This window comes from Pseudopipra pipra, chromosome 4, assembly GCF_036250125.1.
Source record: "Pseudopipra pipra isolate bDixPip1 chromosome 4, bDixPip1.hap1, whole genome shotgun sequence".
Classification (NCBI taxonomy): domain Eukaryota; kingdom Metazoa; phylum Chordata; class Aves; order Passeriformes; family Pipridae; genus Pseudopipra; species Pseudopipra pipra.
In genome coordinates this window covers 52,085,095-52,100,083 of record NC_087552.1, presented here as the reverse complement: position 1 = coordinate 52,100,083, position 14,989 = coordinate 52,085,095, and the positions used below count along the sequence as shown (strand labels likewise).

General features: G+C 39.0%; 1 long non-coding RNA gene across 2 annotated transcripts; it reads right to left on the bottom strand.

Moving 5' to 3' along the window:
- Positions 1-2,262: 2,262 nt before the first annotated feature.
- On the bottom strand, positions 2,263-14,920 carry LOC135413353 (uncharacterized). 2 transcript variants are annotated; one of them, XR_010430188.1, is made up of 4 exons: positions 10,684-14,855; positions 9,574-9,652; positions 3,239-3,332; positions 2,263-3,088 (listed from the first exon to the last, which is right to left on the bottom strand). It is a non-coding gene; the product is annotated as an uncharacterized LOC135413353 (long non-coding RNA). The 2 variants fall into 2 exon arrangements; XR_010430189.1 differs by lacking the exon at positions 3,239-3,332 and having other exon boundaries at positions 14,506-14,920.
- Positions 14,921-14,989: the final 69 nt, after the last annotated feature.

Below are 14,989 nucleotides of genomic sequence, written 5' to 3'. Positions count from 1 at the left end.
AGCAAATTTAGGATCCTTATTCTTGATTAAAATCTAACAAATAACTATGTTACAGAGGTGGACTTTTTAAATCTACGCATTTCAAAGCTAAATCCAAGGAGCAGGATCACTGCTCTTACTAGACCCTAAACCATCTTGTCTGTAATGTTTTAAGTGGAAGCCTGGAGCTATACTCAAATGAAGACACAACTTATCCCACCTTTCAGGCTGGAGATAAGGTGATAGCTAAAAAAATACAAGTGATGAAAATCACTTTCTTTGCAGTGTGAACAGGGTGGCAGATAAGTTTTGTTTCAGGAGAGAGTAAACAAAGGAAGAGCTCCCAGAAAAATGAGTGTAAGGAAGATAATGGTGCACATTCATCCCTGGGTCTCAACTGGACTTTGAAGTAGGACTGAGTCCCTGCATTTCCCTAGGCACATTAGCTCTGGCAGAGAAACTGGAAAAAAATTTAGTTGCCCTGACTTTAAAAAAAGCGCAGATGTAAGGCAATCTTCAGAAGCAGAGCAAATCCTTCACAACAATATCAAATGCAGATCCACTTTTTTTTTCCCCTTTCATATTCTCAAATGCCAGCATTTCATGCACAGTCTGCGTGTGTGCTCATGCAGTTATCAGGATGCAACTGCACCAGATTTACACCTCAAGATCTACCTGTTTCCAGCCCAGGATTCTTGCCTAAAAATTACCAGAAACGTTAGGAAAAAAAGATGCCAAATGCACTAGATCTTCAGTTTCCTACTTAAACACAAACATCTATTACAATTTCACAATATTTTATACTTATCAGGATCTTGGGCAGGCAGAGATGGGGAAGTTCCTAGAACCGCCCCCAGCATGGCATATGTGCAGCTGCAGCCTCCTTACATCATCTCCTCCTCCAGAACCGTGGTGATCCTGCCTGTTGAGGCAGAGGCAGCTCGTCTCCTATTTTCTTCCTTTTCAGTTCAAGACTCGCACAGCTCTATAAGGACATCTCCCAGCCTGGCTGCTCTGTGGTTATCCCTTGTGACCATGCCCTGTTTCCACCTGATCAAGTAGTTCTAAACAAATAAACATGTCCACAGTGACACATGCTAAAAGTTCACCCTTTTGATTAAAGAAAAGAGAGGATCTGACATTATCACCTAGTCAGGCATGGAAAGCTTCCAGAGCAAGCTCTGGCTTTGCCTCACCCATTCTTTGAAAAGGAGATTTGTCTGTCCCAACCTGAGTGCAACAACTCTGTGTGTGGCATATATTTATCCCCAGTGAAGTGGTTGCTAATGTATCCTTTGACCATGTGATGAAGTAGGCAGATAAGACAAGCCTCACCTCTGCTACTTTTTTATCTGTATTTAGGAGTTTATCAGGCTGATATAACCAGTAGGCAGAAGAGCATAAGGAGAATAGGACTGGTAAGTAACACATTCTGCAAAGTGTCCTGGACTTTCATGAGCATAGCTCTGGAGTTTTGAGGGAGCATTGAGCAAACCACCCGAAAAAGACTATTTCAGAGGCATTGTTAGCTGTGAAGTCTGGACTCATATCTAAACCCAAACTTTGATAAGTAAAGATTTAGATATTTTCTACCCGGCCTGAAGGCTGCTTCTGCTTCACAGTTTAAATGCACACCTAACGAAAGAAGTCGTAGTGTGACAGCCTATGTCAGAATGCGAAGCTCTACCAGAGCTGCACACAGAGCATTTATAAAGGGGATTAAGGCAAAAAGCACAGTGTAAGTATACAGTTATTGGGGTGTCAAATAACTTTATATTAATTCCTTGTGCATGAATGTCAAATGCTTTCAGGATCTGGCCAGATATTTTCTGGTTTATTACAGTGTCCAGCTTGGTAAATGAAAGGTAATATGTCTTGGTCTAACAAATACCTAATGAGAGAGGGGAAAAAGATCATTGTGACACTGCACAGTTTGAGAAAGAGATATGAGGACCAAAGATAATGACCAAACCAGCCAGCAAAACCTAAACAGATGGAAGTTACTGGATAAATTGGGCATGAGTAAAGCCAAAATCAGACAGAGCTCTGTACTTGCTTAACTTAGAGCAGGTAAGTTGTCTATTTGCTGCCATTGTTTCCTGCATCTACTTGCAATCCTAGTACCCCAAAAGTATAACAGTTTTTGTGGGCACAAGTGTAGGAATGAAATCAAACCCACATAGGGAACGTTCACATAATCTGATCCTGACAGAGTACTATGGTAAGATAAATGAATAATAAGAAATAAACTTCCTTGAAGAAGAACGATGCTATAGGCCAAGATACAACAGCATGATGAATACATTTTAGTAATGAAACAGACCAACACACTGGTAAGGTACAGGAAAAATTACATGCTGAATAGATAGCTAAACTTCCTTTTATCCATAGTTAAATAGCTATTATCATGCATAGTCAATTAATGTAGGCTGCCATTTCAGTTTCCTTTGCTTAGTTGCACTATTCTGTTTGCTTAAAAATACTGCACTAAGTAATAAAAAGCTAAACAAATCTATACTTTCTCTTTCAACCACATTTATGTCTCTTTTACCTGGATTTGCACAGCTCAAACATGCACTCAGTTATTAATGACTGACAGCTGAAACTCAGATGATTTACTATTGATGAGCACTCAATACCAGGGCCTGGAAAACACTGTCTAATTACTTGATAGACCTTTTACTCCTCTGCAAAACGAAGACTAAACTAAGATAGTAAATAAGTGTCTCATAAATGTCTTGTATTTGACCTGTTGTACAGTAGCTTAGACAAAGGAGAACTGTCCTGACAAATGATCCCAGGTCTTTTTCTTTAGACGTTGAGAGAAACTGGCTCCTTGTTCCTGTATCTCCCCCTGCTGGACGAGCAGCAGAGCTGCAGGGAAAAAAAAAAAAAGAATGAGTGGCTGCTTGCTCTCTGTGCTGTAAGCAATTGCCAAGATCGGTCATTTTCCCGAGTTGAATGAAGCGTTTCATCGTTCAATAAAGAGAAAAGTCTGAAAACATTTCCAGCCATAATGCAGAACTAAAATAGTGCAGTTATATGCCAGTAGTCTTCATGGAAGGAAAGATGTTGCCTTCTGGCTTGCATGCTTGACTCTGAGACGATCCTATAGCAAGAAAAAATATGCCAAAATGCCCTGATAATTACGGTGATACACACATTAGTCAGTACCAGCCCAGACATTTAGTTTCATATCACTCAGATGACTAATTGAAAAAATAACTCAAAAGTCAGTATCCATATTACAGCTATTGACCTCACAATAATTGTTGCCATGATCTGTGGGACCCCAAATGTTGTCCCTTTTATCCAGTCAGCTCTTTGAATCTAGTTAAATTTCAGTTCATGACCTGCATATAGAAAAAAACAAGGTCTGAGAAGTTTGCCTTTCAATTAGCAGTGTGATTTCTGCTCTATTTCAGAAACAGCATAAACATGGGCGCTTTTTTTAACATATTAATTTATCTTCATGGAAAGGTGGTGAAAGTGCTGAGCTGTCAGTCCTGAAGACTGACATGTACTATTTACCCAGAGGAAAAAAAGCATCCAAAAACTAGCCTTAGCTTTGCTATAAGATCTTACAAAATTTTCATCAAGTTTTTCCTTTGGAAAACTGTGCATAAAGTTACTGATGCAGGAAATCTAAAATGCTGCTGAAAGTTCAGGTTTTCCTCTGTCTTATATGTCTTCTTGAGATGTTCAAACATGTAGAAACACTCTTCATGCCTGCTAATCTGAAGCCCTCACATAAGCACTCTTTCTATGCTAGAGCTTGCAACGCTTTCTTTCTCCATTGTGGTCATGCTAGAGAACATTTTTGGTTTTGCTAGGACATCGGTGGTGCATGATGAGTTTCTCTGCAGTTGGTGGTATCTTTTGGCCTATTTTTGCCGTCTTCTTCTTCACAGGTCTAAAAAGTCTAATTTAAGTTCTAATTAAAATGGTTTCTTGACTGCTGTATAGCTGGGCATATTCATCCCACAGATGAAAAGCTACATAATGCTAACTATATAATATTTTCTTCTAGTTTTGTGGTATTTATTAACTAGTCAACACATGAATGTTTTGATGTACTGCTGAGACTTAAATAGAATCTTTAAAACTGTAAGGGGAGGGTGCATTTTCTAAATTTAATGTTAAAATGTTTCATACCCAGCAAGTTGAGGAATACTTAAATGAAAGTATGAGTCTTTCACCGCACTATAATAAGACCAAGTTCTAAGCACACTTTTGTTAAAAGTGCCCAGTGAAATGGATGGTAGAAGTCCCAGACAAAATATTCACAGAAAAAATATCAGAGATTCACAATGCTACAGCTCCCACCTGTCTGCTACCCTCTGAATGTGAGCCCCTCTCAGTTTTGCTGATGGAAGAAAATATATGGGCATTTTCTCTAGTCCATGCAATACACTGCAGCTTAGCTTGAACCGCCTTGCGCAACAGCTTAAGTTAAGCCATCGGACTTTGCACTGACGTGGCTGAGGAGTGCCATTCCACCAGTGATATCTGGCACAGAGGCAATAACAAATCCTAGGATAAGAGGTGTGGTAAGAAGGCATTAGCTCTAACTCATCTGCTAAATGAATGTATGTCTTAAGCCTAGCTTTACTCTGCTTACAAACTCCTTGGTTATATAGAAAGGTGAGATAAATGGAGAATGGGCAAGGAAAATGAGGCTTTAGGCCACTTCTCATTTGTTCTGTGTGCTAGTACAGAAATACTGAACTTTGGCCAGAAGTCAGCCAATGCTGTGCCAATGTAGTGCCAATGAGGTGGATGGGTAAGGACATCCCTGGTGCAACAACGGGTCCTCAGCCTAGCTTAGAACTTGAAAACACAGTGATGACCTGCAGTGTCATACATCAATCCACACACGTCACACATATGAAAGCACCTTTATATTGTCGCACACGGGTTTCCATGCAATGATCCCCAGTGCCATTGCGCCCCATCTTTTCTTGCTATCCAGGCTTCCCTACAGGGCCAGAGTAAAGCAAAAAACACCCTGCAGCACTACTGGGAAGCTCGAAGTGCCTGTGACAGCTCTCGGCTGTTTGGAAACGAAGAGGGGCTGGTGTTCCAGCAGAATCTCGGGCCAGAGTGCCGGGGCTGGGCCGGGAGGTGGCAATGCCGGGCCGGGAGGTGGCAATGCCGAGCTGGGCACAGGCGCCTCCGGCCCACGGGCACTCCCGAGGGCAGTGGAGGGCATCTCTTACACGGGTTACAGCTCCCCGTCTACGTCCCAGTTAATGGCAGCTCCAGCATGCCCAAACGTATGGGGACTGATTTACTGTTTGCATTTTGGGATGCACTACGCTGCAGATAATCACTTTTCTCCCAGCAGTCTGAATGTAACAGTTAACAAAGAGCACTTGGCTTCACAGCATCTCCTTAATGCCTGATGAGTTTTCTGAACCAGCTAATGACGCTGTTTCATTTGATTAAAGGCAGTATTTTTTTCATTTGAAGTGATGGCAATGGATGAGGAGCCCAGTAAAAAAAAAGTAGATTGGCATGAGAGGCTCAGAAAAGCTCTGGTTAATTTAAGCTTAGCTAGGGAGAAGTTTAGTGATTTTTATCATATTTAAACGTCATGTTCCAAACACAGAAAAGTTGGATCTGCAGTTTTCAGTGTGGGACTGAATGTGAACACTAACACCAGGAATCACATTAGGTCAGTTGCACATGAGATTTGAGCTCTGGACTTCATGGTTTTGGCCCTAACTCTGTTTTAACCATGTGTTATGTCTCCAGTCACGATTTCTTAACAGTGAGCAAGATCTTACCAAAGCGTGTGCTTTTCTATTCTCAGAGATCAGAGATGTCACTCATTTCTTTGATCCAACAATTTCAAAGAGTAGAGAAATTTTCTAATTTGACTCCAGGGCTTGGATTCCAACAGGGAGAGATATAACCAGAACAAGGAAAGTTGGGATATGTAGCATTAATGCAATCAGATAACTAAGATGTCTGATGAAACACTGCCAAATTGACAATGTCTTCTATTGAATTTATATACATGCTTGGTATGGTAAATTCAGTGTAGAGTTACAGACTTTTATTGTAATGTTTAATAAAAAAACATTCTGGCAAAGTTCAGTTTATGAGTATTGTTCCTCCTCTGGAATTTCTTTCCATGATAAGAAATAGAAGGCAGTATATTTCGATTTACAAATGGTTCAATTTTGGTATCAGGACGCAACTGTGGCCTGAGTTCTGCAAGGTAAACTGAAAGAGTTTGAACACTGCCAGGAAGTAGCAGAACCATAGGAAATTGAGCACCAGAATCAGATCAGGTTTTAACTATTATTAACTACGCTATTGGCTGCAGTGAAGTTATAACACAGCTCACTACTACAAATCTTTTAGATGAGGAGAGTATCCCCTATCCCACAAATGTCCTTTCCACACATCGTGGGAGCTTTCATATCAGGGGTTTCTACTGAGCTGTAAAAAGAGTATGAGATTTTTGCTCTAAATGGGTCGTTGAACTTCATTCTGTGAACTTGAAACAGATTAAATCTGGAAGGCTTCTTATGAGTAAGAAGACGACAATGTTCAAAAGACAATGTTCAGGTTCATCACTGGAATATCACTAAAATTAGTGATATTTCTAGTGATTAGTGATATCACTGGAATCAGTGATATTATTTCTCATTCTCACTGGTATACCTCATGTCAATTAAGTGGCTAATTAAGTGACATGAATCTGCTGCATGAATATCTTCAGGCAAAAGTAAAATACTTTTCATTTGTTCTAGCAACCTTAATTAGTTTTTCTAACTGCCGGTCACCTGAATTGCCATAAATTAAGAAAAGATGCAATTCCATGTAACAGAGACATTTTTAACTGAAACTGGGTGAGCTGTTTTTTGTCTGTCCAGGGCTTGCTATGATCAATAACACACTGCTGAATCCCAGTGGAGTTGATCTGAATGAACAAGACAGGGATTTAATAAATTAGAAAAGAAATATTAAATAAATGAGGACTCTTTCTGTAATTTAAATATAAACCTATTTGAGCTCTTGTTTCAGGAAAGAAAAAGGTTGCCTAGACTTGCATCTCTTTATTTTCCTCTCACTGATACTTCTACAGAACAAGGGAAACTCAGAAGCCCATATAAACTGCTGTCAGGAAAAACAAAATCTTCAAACTGCCAAATAATACACTGATATCAAACAATTAATGTTTCATTCACCTATGTAACAAGATGAAAACTCAGGTCCCTGCAGTGCTTCTACAATGATTGATAGTATCACTGAAGGTTTTAACAAGTGAAAGAACTGAGCAGCAAGAACATTCTATGTCATTTTGCATGTTAATGTTATGACATCCTTTGCTAGCATAGCACAATGAGTGCTTCACAAAAAATTTAATATATGTAAAGCTTTGGAAAAAGGAGATTATGATAAATGGGAATATACTCTCAATCTTTTATTTTCTCATTCTTTTTTTAATATTTTCCTGTTAGTTCTCTGTTAGTATTTTGAATAGAACCGTTTTTTCTCCTATGAAAAGCAACTCATCTAATTCCAACAGTCCCTACAGAAACCTATAATGTTTGAGAATGATTACTAAGTTGTGAAATGCTAATGTACACAGTGTTCTTTGGCTTGGACCAAACTAGCATACAGATGTAGAATCAGTGAAATTTTAAGTGGAAGCCTAATGGCTGTTTTGATTCAGGACAGATAAGCACACTGCTATTTCTGTTCAGGAAAGTTTTGCTCGGAGAGCTAATATGATCACAGTAGTGCACAGCATTCCATATCTCTAGCTATTAATGTTAACAAATTTAACCACTCAGAAAGTGCAACCTTATCACCAACATCCACTGAGTAATGCACAAAAGCAAATAAGCCATGAAATCACGTGCAAGAAATACTCAGGCCAGTCCTCAATGAGAATAGTGAGAGTTGCCTAAATCCTTTTATGCTAAAATCACAGGGAAGAAAATTGTCTTCTTCGCTCCATGATGGCCATCCCAATATTGAATTGATGCCTTTGTCCAGGATGGAAAGAACAAAAACCTATCCACAGCCTGTAAAAAACTGTTTTTCTGAGCTTGTAGTTTGTATGTCTCTGTCTACTTTGACAGTATGATCACTTGCGTGAGGCACATGCACTGTTCCTCGCCTAAGAGGTTATTATTAGACGCATGAAATCAGTTGGAAGGCTGTTTTCTAAAGCCTGCCCCATTTTTTAAAGTACTTAAGCACTGCAGGATACAGGCTAGTGAAGTGCCAGACTTTATAACAGGTCACTGCTGTTCTTCACTCTCTGAAAGAAACTGGGTTTACAGTGAGGAACACAAAGAGAGGAAAGGACAGGCTCCAAGCACTAGCAGCATCCTATTACACAACAAAAAGACAAGCTTAAAAATCATCGAGGTGTGCAGGTTACCTGTTCTACAGATGAAAGGTCTAAAAAAAAAGCCACTAATCTGAGATGTGTTAGGAGGCAAACAATGACAACTTGCTTCTTATTTCAGGTTATGTCCTAAACAATATTTAACTTCAGCAAAACACTGGAACACTAAATGCAGTTCAAAACTACTGTGTCTCCTCTTTATCCTCCTGGCTTTGATGAATACTCTTATGTTGCCTCTGCTTGTTGAGTGAATTAAACTCTTTTAATCTCTGGTTGGGAGGACTGTCTCATTTCTGCTTGTTCAAGAACATGAAAATGCAACTGTGACTTGCCAGGACTAAGAACATGCCTTTTCATTAAATCTGTTTGCTAGGTATTGGTGAGAACACAATGGTCTTACTAAGAAACTTGTCAATTCATGTTATTAACAGACTATTTTGTCATTATTGTTGGAAAATTGCGACAAAGTATTCCAAAGGGAAAAATGGACAACTTCATGCAAACACACTTATCAGGTGAGTTGCAAATGGTAAAATGAATAAATAGGAGCACAGTGTGTTTCTTATTGCTGTGACTGCATAATAGATCAAGCAACCTCATCCCCAGCCGATGATTTGGCGATGCACTTGCACTGCCACAATAGCTGCGTTGAAATTGCACTGCTTAAGAAACATTTTTCACAAATCTGCTTCACATAAAATATATTTGAGAGGGAACTCATTGATCTTGTGAATAGGGCTGAATTAAGTTAATTTTGAGTCTTAAAATGGTTGGCAGTATGCCAAGGTTAGACTCCCAGAGGAGAGACACGGGCAGCAGTGAATTTGGATTTGAGGTACAACTAGCAGGCACAGATTTGTGGTCTCTTTAACTAAAACTGTCATCATAGTAAGAGGGGTATCAGCAACAGAGTGGAGTGCCAGAGTGGGGGAGGCAACAGGCACAACCCTACAACACCCGTCCTCCCACAGAACTGGATACTTGCCATTTCCTTGTGAATGGAATGGAAGTAATTTGGAACAATTGGTATAATGAATTAAGGACTCAAAACTGACACCACAGGTGGATATTACCTTGGCAGAGGCATGGGGCAACAAAGGCTGATCCTGTATCACTGAACTCAGTAGGAGTACTTAAATTTAGCTCAGTGGATGCAGGTGGTGAGAGGGAATTCTGATAGGGCCCCAGGAGCCTAATTCTGTCCTGGTGTCTAGTGTTACCTGTGCAGGGGTGCTGGAGAAGAAGGGTCTCATTTCTTCACATCTGCTCAAGTTCTAGACATTCAGATTGTTTCTGAACCTAAGTTATAGGACAAAGGTGGAAAACAGACAGCAAAAGTGTTGAGAAACATTTTACACTTGTTCCACAAAATATGTACTAACAAGGTAGGTTATAATTCTATTTTGCAACTGTAGGGACATGAACAAATATTCTGAGGTTTGGTTCATTATGCATTTATAGCTTCAGGGCTCTCCATTCTGTATAAGTGTGCTTACTGATATACAAGATGAAAATTAAAGGAGCTGTTTATGTCACTAAAACCTGAACATGTTGTCCCTGACAAGTAAAAGAACATTTTATCTTACACCTTGCCAAACCACAAAGCTACTGCTTTTTGGTGTCAAATTATCTGACTGTGCTTTACTTCCCTGTAATGTATCTGCTTTATCTTCCTGGCAGACACCTTTGCAATTTTAGTAGTATTTGAATAAATAAACATTGTCTTGCACAAATGGTTTCTATGGAATGTATGCAGTACTTTTGGGTTTTTTTGGTGAACTATAAACTTTGGCAACTGAGGTGACTTATATGTTAAATCCTTACATATCACTGTAATTAGATTACACAGGGAAATATTTGTACTGGTATTTACTCTCCTGTTCTTAACTTCAAAGAATAATATTATAAACATATCTCTATTTATTTTAAGATCATCTGAAATGTTTTGGGTTTTTTTTCGTACGGATATGTCAAACTCTAGATTTGCTAAAAAACATTATTTTTATAATTGTCCATGTATATCAACAGGAATTTCTGCCTGTCTGTCTGTGAAAAGTATTTGTGAACAGAAAATCATTCTTGAATCTTAATGTTAGCAGCAATGATTACTATATTAGCTAGAGGTCATAACCATCATAATTAAGGAACTCAGCTTTGCATATTCTTGGTAAATAAACAATAGAAATGCATTTACATAACCTATACACCAATGAAACTGAAGAGGAATGCTTTATTAATACCCAGACTGCTGTACTTTTACAAAAGACTTGTAATTCTAAGGTCATGACTGTCAAAAATGTTAATTAGTGATGCAATGATGGCCATTTTACCTTGCTTCTGTATGACTGAAAACTCCCCCTATTCTGCTCTGCTCCTTCTCTGATAGCCTTTGGCTAGAAATTTTGTCTCTGTTTCTTCTGTCTCTTATTCCTGTTACCCCTGAAGCAGCTCACATTCCTCTATTTCTTTTCCAAGCCCCTACCATCTTATAAATAGCAACTTTTCTGGTGTCTGATCTTCAGACTTCTTCCTCAGCTTTCCTCATCATCAGCTTTCCCTTGTCCTCCACACTTCAAATTGCTAAAACAATTCTTTAGTTATCCCACTCTTTTCTACCAGGGCATTTGTTACTCTCAAGCCTGTTAGCTGTTCTCCGCTATTCTGAGTTACAGCCGTGGTCCTCCCAGCTGTAAAACAAATAGTCAGAAGAGTGAATGTGGTAGATTTATAACATTCCATATCAAACCAAACTTGTTTTTTCCTTATTATAAAGCCTAATTCAAGATTTCTTGTAATTGTTATGAGATAAAATTAAATAAAAGCTCAGTTGTTAAGTACAGAACATATCTGGGCAACCTTTCCAGTGAACTGTTTGTTATTCTGAAGCCATTAAAAATTTTGGGACTTATTTGACCATTACCTGTAAAAATAAAATTAAAAAATCTAGAAAAACTAAATGTAAAAATTGTTTTTTTGAATGAACTCCTTACATTTCTTGGCTGGATTTGCAACTAGACTAGAAAAGCAAAGGAGGAAGTTTTGTTTATCAACTATATTTCCTTTGTCCTTTCCTTTCAGCTTATATTAGAGTCCAGGAAGCTGTTTGTGTATGCTTGCACGGCATTTAACTTTGAAGTTATTATACTTCATTCAGAGTCCTTTCTAACTATAATGAAAGACACTCTGCTATAGAACTTAAATCTTCCACTTCTGAGGCAGAAGAACTGACCATAACCAGGGTACCAATGAATATTTCAGAAATTTACACTAAACACTTCAACAAGAAGGAAAGATATTAAAAAAAAAAGAATTTAAGGTAACATCTCATATGTCTTTCCCCACCATAGCTCTTTAAAGGTTTTAAGTTTAACATATGGTAATTATTAAATGGTTTGATGTGAACAAAAGACAACTTTTTTTTTTTTAGTCGAACAAGGTATTACAATGACTATCAGTTTTGAACCACCAAATTTTTAAACATTTCTGCAACAAAATTATTATCAGTTTCACCTAAACCACAGTTACTCACAAAGTATTAAAAGGGACAAAACTGTTGAAGTCTTTGTTCACTTACCAACTCGAAGTTGCTATATAATAGATCTGTTTACACATTAATTTTGCAACCTGAGTTGTGTCACATAAAACTGGCACCCTTCCTCATCTATTTAATCTGGTCTGAAAGAGGTATCAAAACAGAGCAACACCACACAGGATCAGGTTCCATGGCTACCAATAACAGCGTGGTGCTAAATACAGACATACCTGTTACACATGACATCCTGGTATATGTAATATTAATGACTTCTTTCTTGCTTTAGATAAATTATTTACTGGTCTTTCATTATGAAGAACTTTAAAAGCCAGTAACCCCAAGTTCCCGTGGATTCAATGAGTAATGAAAACTTCTACAATGTGAAAGACTTGGATGAACTGAAATTCATATGAAGTGATCTCCTAGGTATTACTATACCATCTCAGCGCTTGACACTTCACTTGAAAAAATTCATATATTTGGTGTTTCTTGATTTCTTCAAGAAATTCAGAGTTTCAGAAATCAGCATGGACAATATCAGCATGTAAGGTGTTTGTGGGTACTACTGGCTTGGCAAATTTTGGTCTTTTTGCCTCTGCATAATTTATTATAATTGGGTTGTAATTTCAGAATATAAGGACTTTTCTCAGCAACAACCTGGACAGAGAAGGAAGCAATGAGATATGATAGTTTGCCAATTCATGAAAGTATTCATAGTAGTGAGAATGAGGGAAGCGGTATAAATGAGGGCAGAAAGACCTTATGAGACAGAGTGAGTGGTCAGTGAAACAATAGGTAAAAATGAGATAAATTATGTACATAGGGAGAAAAGAGCCCTGGCTTTAAATATAGGCAGGTGAGTTCTGAGCGGAAAGTTGTCACTCAGGAGCAAGATCTCATTCCCATAAAAGTATCAACTCAATGCACTGTACCATCTTTGAGCTACCAAGTTCAGGTTTTACCATATCCAATCCTTGAGCCCTACTAGATATAGTTTAAACCACTAGTTTACACAGAAAAGCCTAACAGCTTTCTATTCTATTACCTTCAACGAGTAAAACTGATTTACTCATTTACTTTGGTAAAATTAATTTACCCAATTTCACATGACTTAGCCTAACAAACACACTCAAGTATTACAACTGGTGCAGGAAAAAAATGAGATTCAACCTTTTATTCTTAATGTTCTACTCTAACTATGTCAGCAGTTCATTCATGCACCACTTCGGGGCTGAGGCTGCAGGTCAGTGCACTTCAGTGAGCCACTTCAGCTCCCACCAAATTAGCCGTAATGAGATTGCTCAGCTTCCAGAGCATGCTATGCTCTATGAAGAAAGGGCCCAGATTAAACAGAATACTGCTTCTTTTTTACCTCCTCCATGATTCAAAAGAACACAGGCTAAAAAGTCTAAGGAGTTTTAAGAGGGCTTTCAGTGAGGGGACAGTAGTTAAAAATGTCACAGACAAAAAGGAAATGAGATGGTGGTGCTAAAAGATATTTCCTTCTTTCAAAAGACAAATAGCTTCAGGTACTGAAAATTCTTAGTAGAACTCTTAGCAAAATAAACTACTTCAAAGTGAAGGTGAAAAAGTAGTACACAGAAACGAAATTGACATTGGGCAGCGATTTCCAGTTGTCTTTTAAAAAGAGCTGCCTTATCTATTCGAACAAAATAAATAAACAGCATAAAAAACTCCTTTCCATCTATATTGTAGCTAGCATTGTGCCCTATTGATGCATACAACCGATTAATCATGTATTCCACCACTTCATCAGGAAAGAGTCAAGATTTGTTTGAACTGCTACATGCAAAGTTTACCCAGCCTATTTGGCTCACTTTGTTATTAACTCCTGCCATCACGATTGCAGCAGCCGTGCTGGAGCATGTAGCAGGTCCAGACCAGAAAGGTGTCTTTGTACCATCAGCAAACTAAGGACTGTTTTTAACTCTCCAAATTTTCTAGTCCTGATGCACACAATTGCATAGAGTCACAGCTTGGTTTGCTTAGATATCTGATAATATTGATACCAGAAAGGGATCTGGCTAACACCCAAGTTTTTCACAGGAATAACAAGCATTGACTTGTGCACTTCAATGCAGCTTGTTCCCAAAAACTCTGCAATCTCACAATTTGTAAAAGCACGTATGTACTAAGGTTTATAATGAGCTTTACTAAGTGTGCAGCCAACCTAGACTAAAGCCTTGATCACCTAGCTTTTGTGCAGCTCTGCTACAGATTCTTCTGTGAGGTCCTAGGTAGGATTGTGTTGGAGAAATGACACACCAAAAGTCATTACAGATTTTAACTAAATCAGAGGAGTTTTTGCTTTTTCAGGAGAATTTAAAGATTGTCCATGACAGCACTGATGTAACAGGAACAAAGTTTATAGGGAAAAAGCAGCTTTCTGACAAGGTTATGGCTCATTGATTATTGGCATAATTTCAATTACGGCCTTTTTTTTTTTAAATAAAATTTTTGGAAACAACTTTAAAGCCTGCTCCAATTATGCTTCCAAACTCTCAAAAGTAGAGGTTGAGATAGCCAAAACATTACAAGACTATGGTGTAAGGTAATAATACCATGCAGCTAATTTCAAGCGCAAGTGAAAACCCAGCACCTTATCTGGGGCTATTGCCGTGCTTGGGAGATTTCCAGTCCTGTAATTGGCGGGGTTTCGATGGAGTTACAAATATGAATGTCAGTAACATTTGTCTTTAAACGTGGTCATGGAGCTTGCAAGAACTAATGCCATTTGGGCTTTTTGTTTGGTTGGTTTTTTTGTTTGTTTGTTTTTGCTTTGTTCTGATTATTTTTAAACCAAACCAAAGCTGCAAAGGGAGCGTGGGAGCACCTCTTGCTCCGGCGACGTGGATTTTCGCAGAGGTCCGTTCAGGGAAACCTCGGGAAACACCTGTGTGTTACACACTCCCCCTCCCCAGCCCCGGGCGAGCCGTTGCCAGGCTGCTTGTGCCTCCCGGTGGATCCTGAGGGAGTGAGGGGCTCGGCCTGCCCGCTGGGGATGGAGCACGGACGCCAGGCTCCCGGCCGGGAGCGGGCGCCGCTGCCTCCGGCTCCGGCCCCGCCGCCCCCCGGCCCCGCGG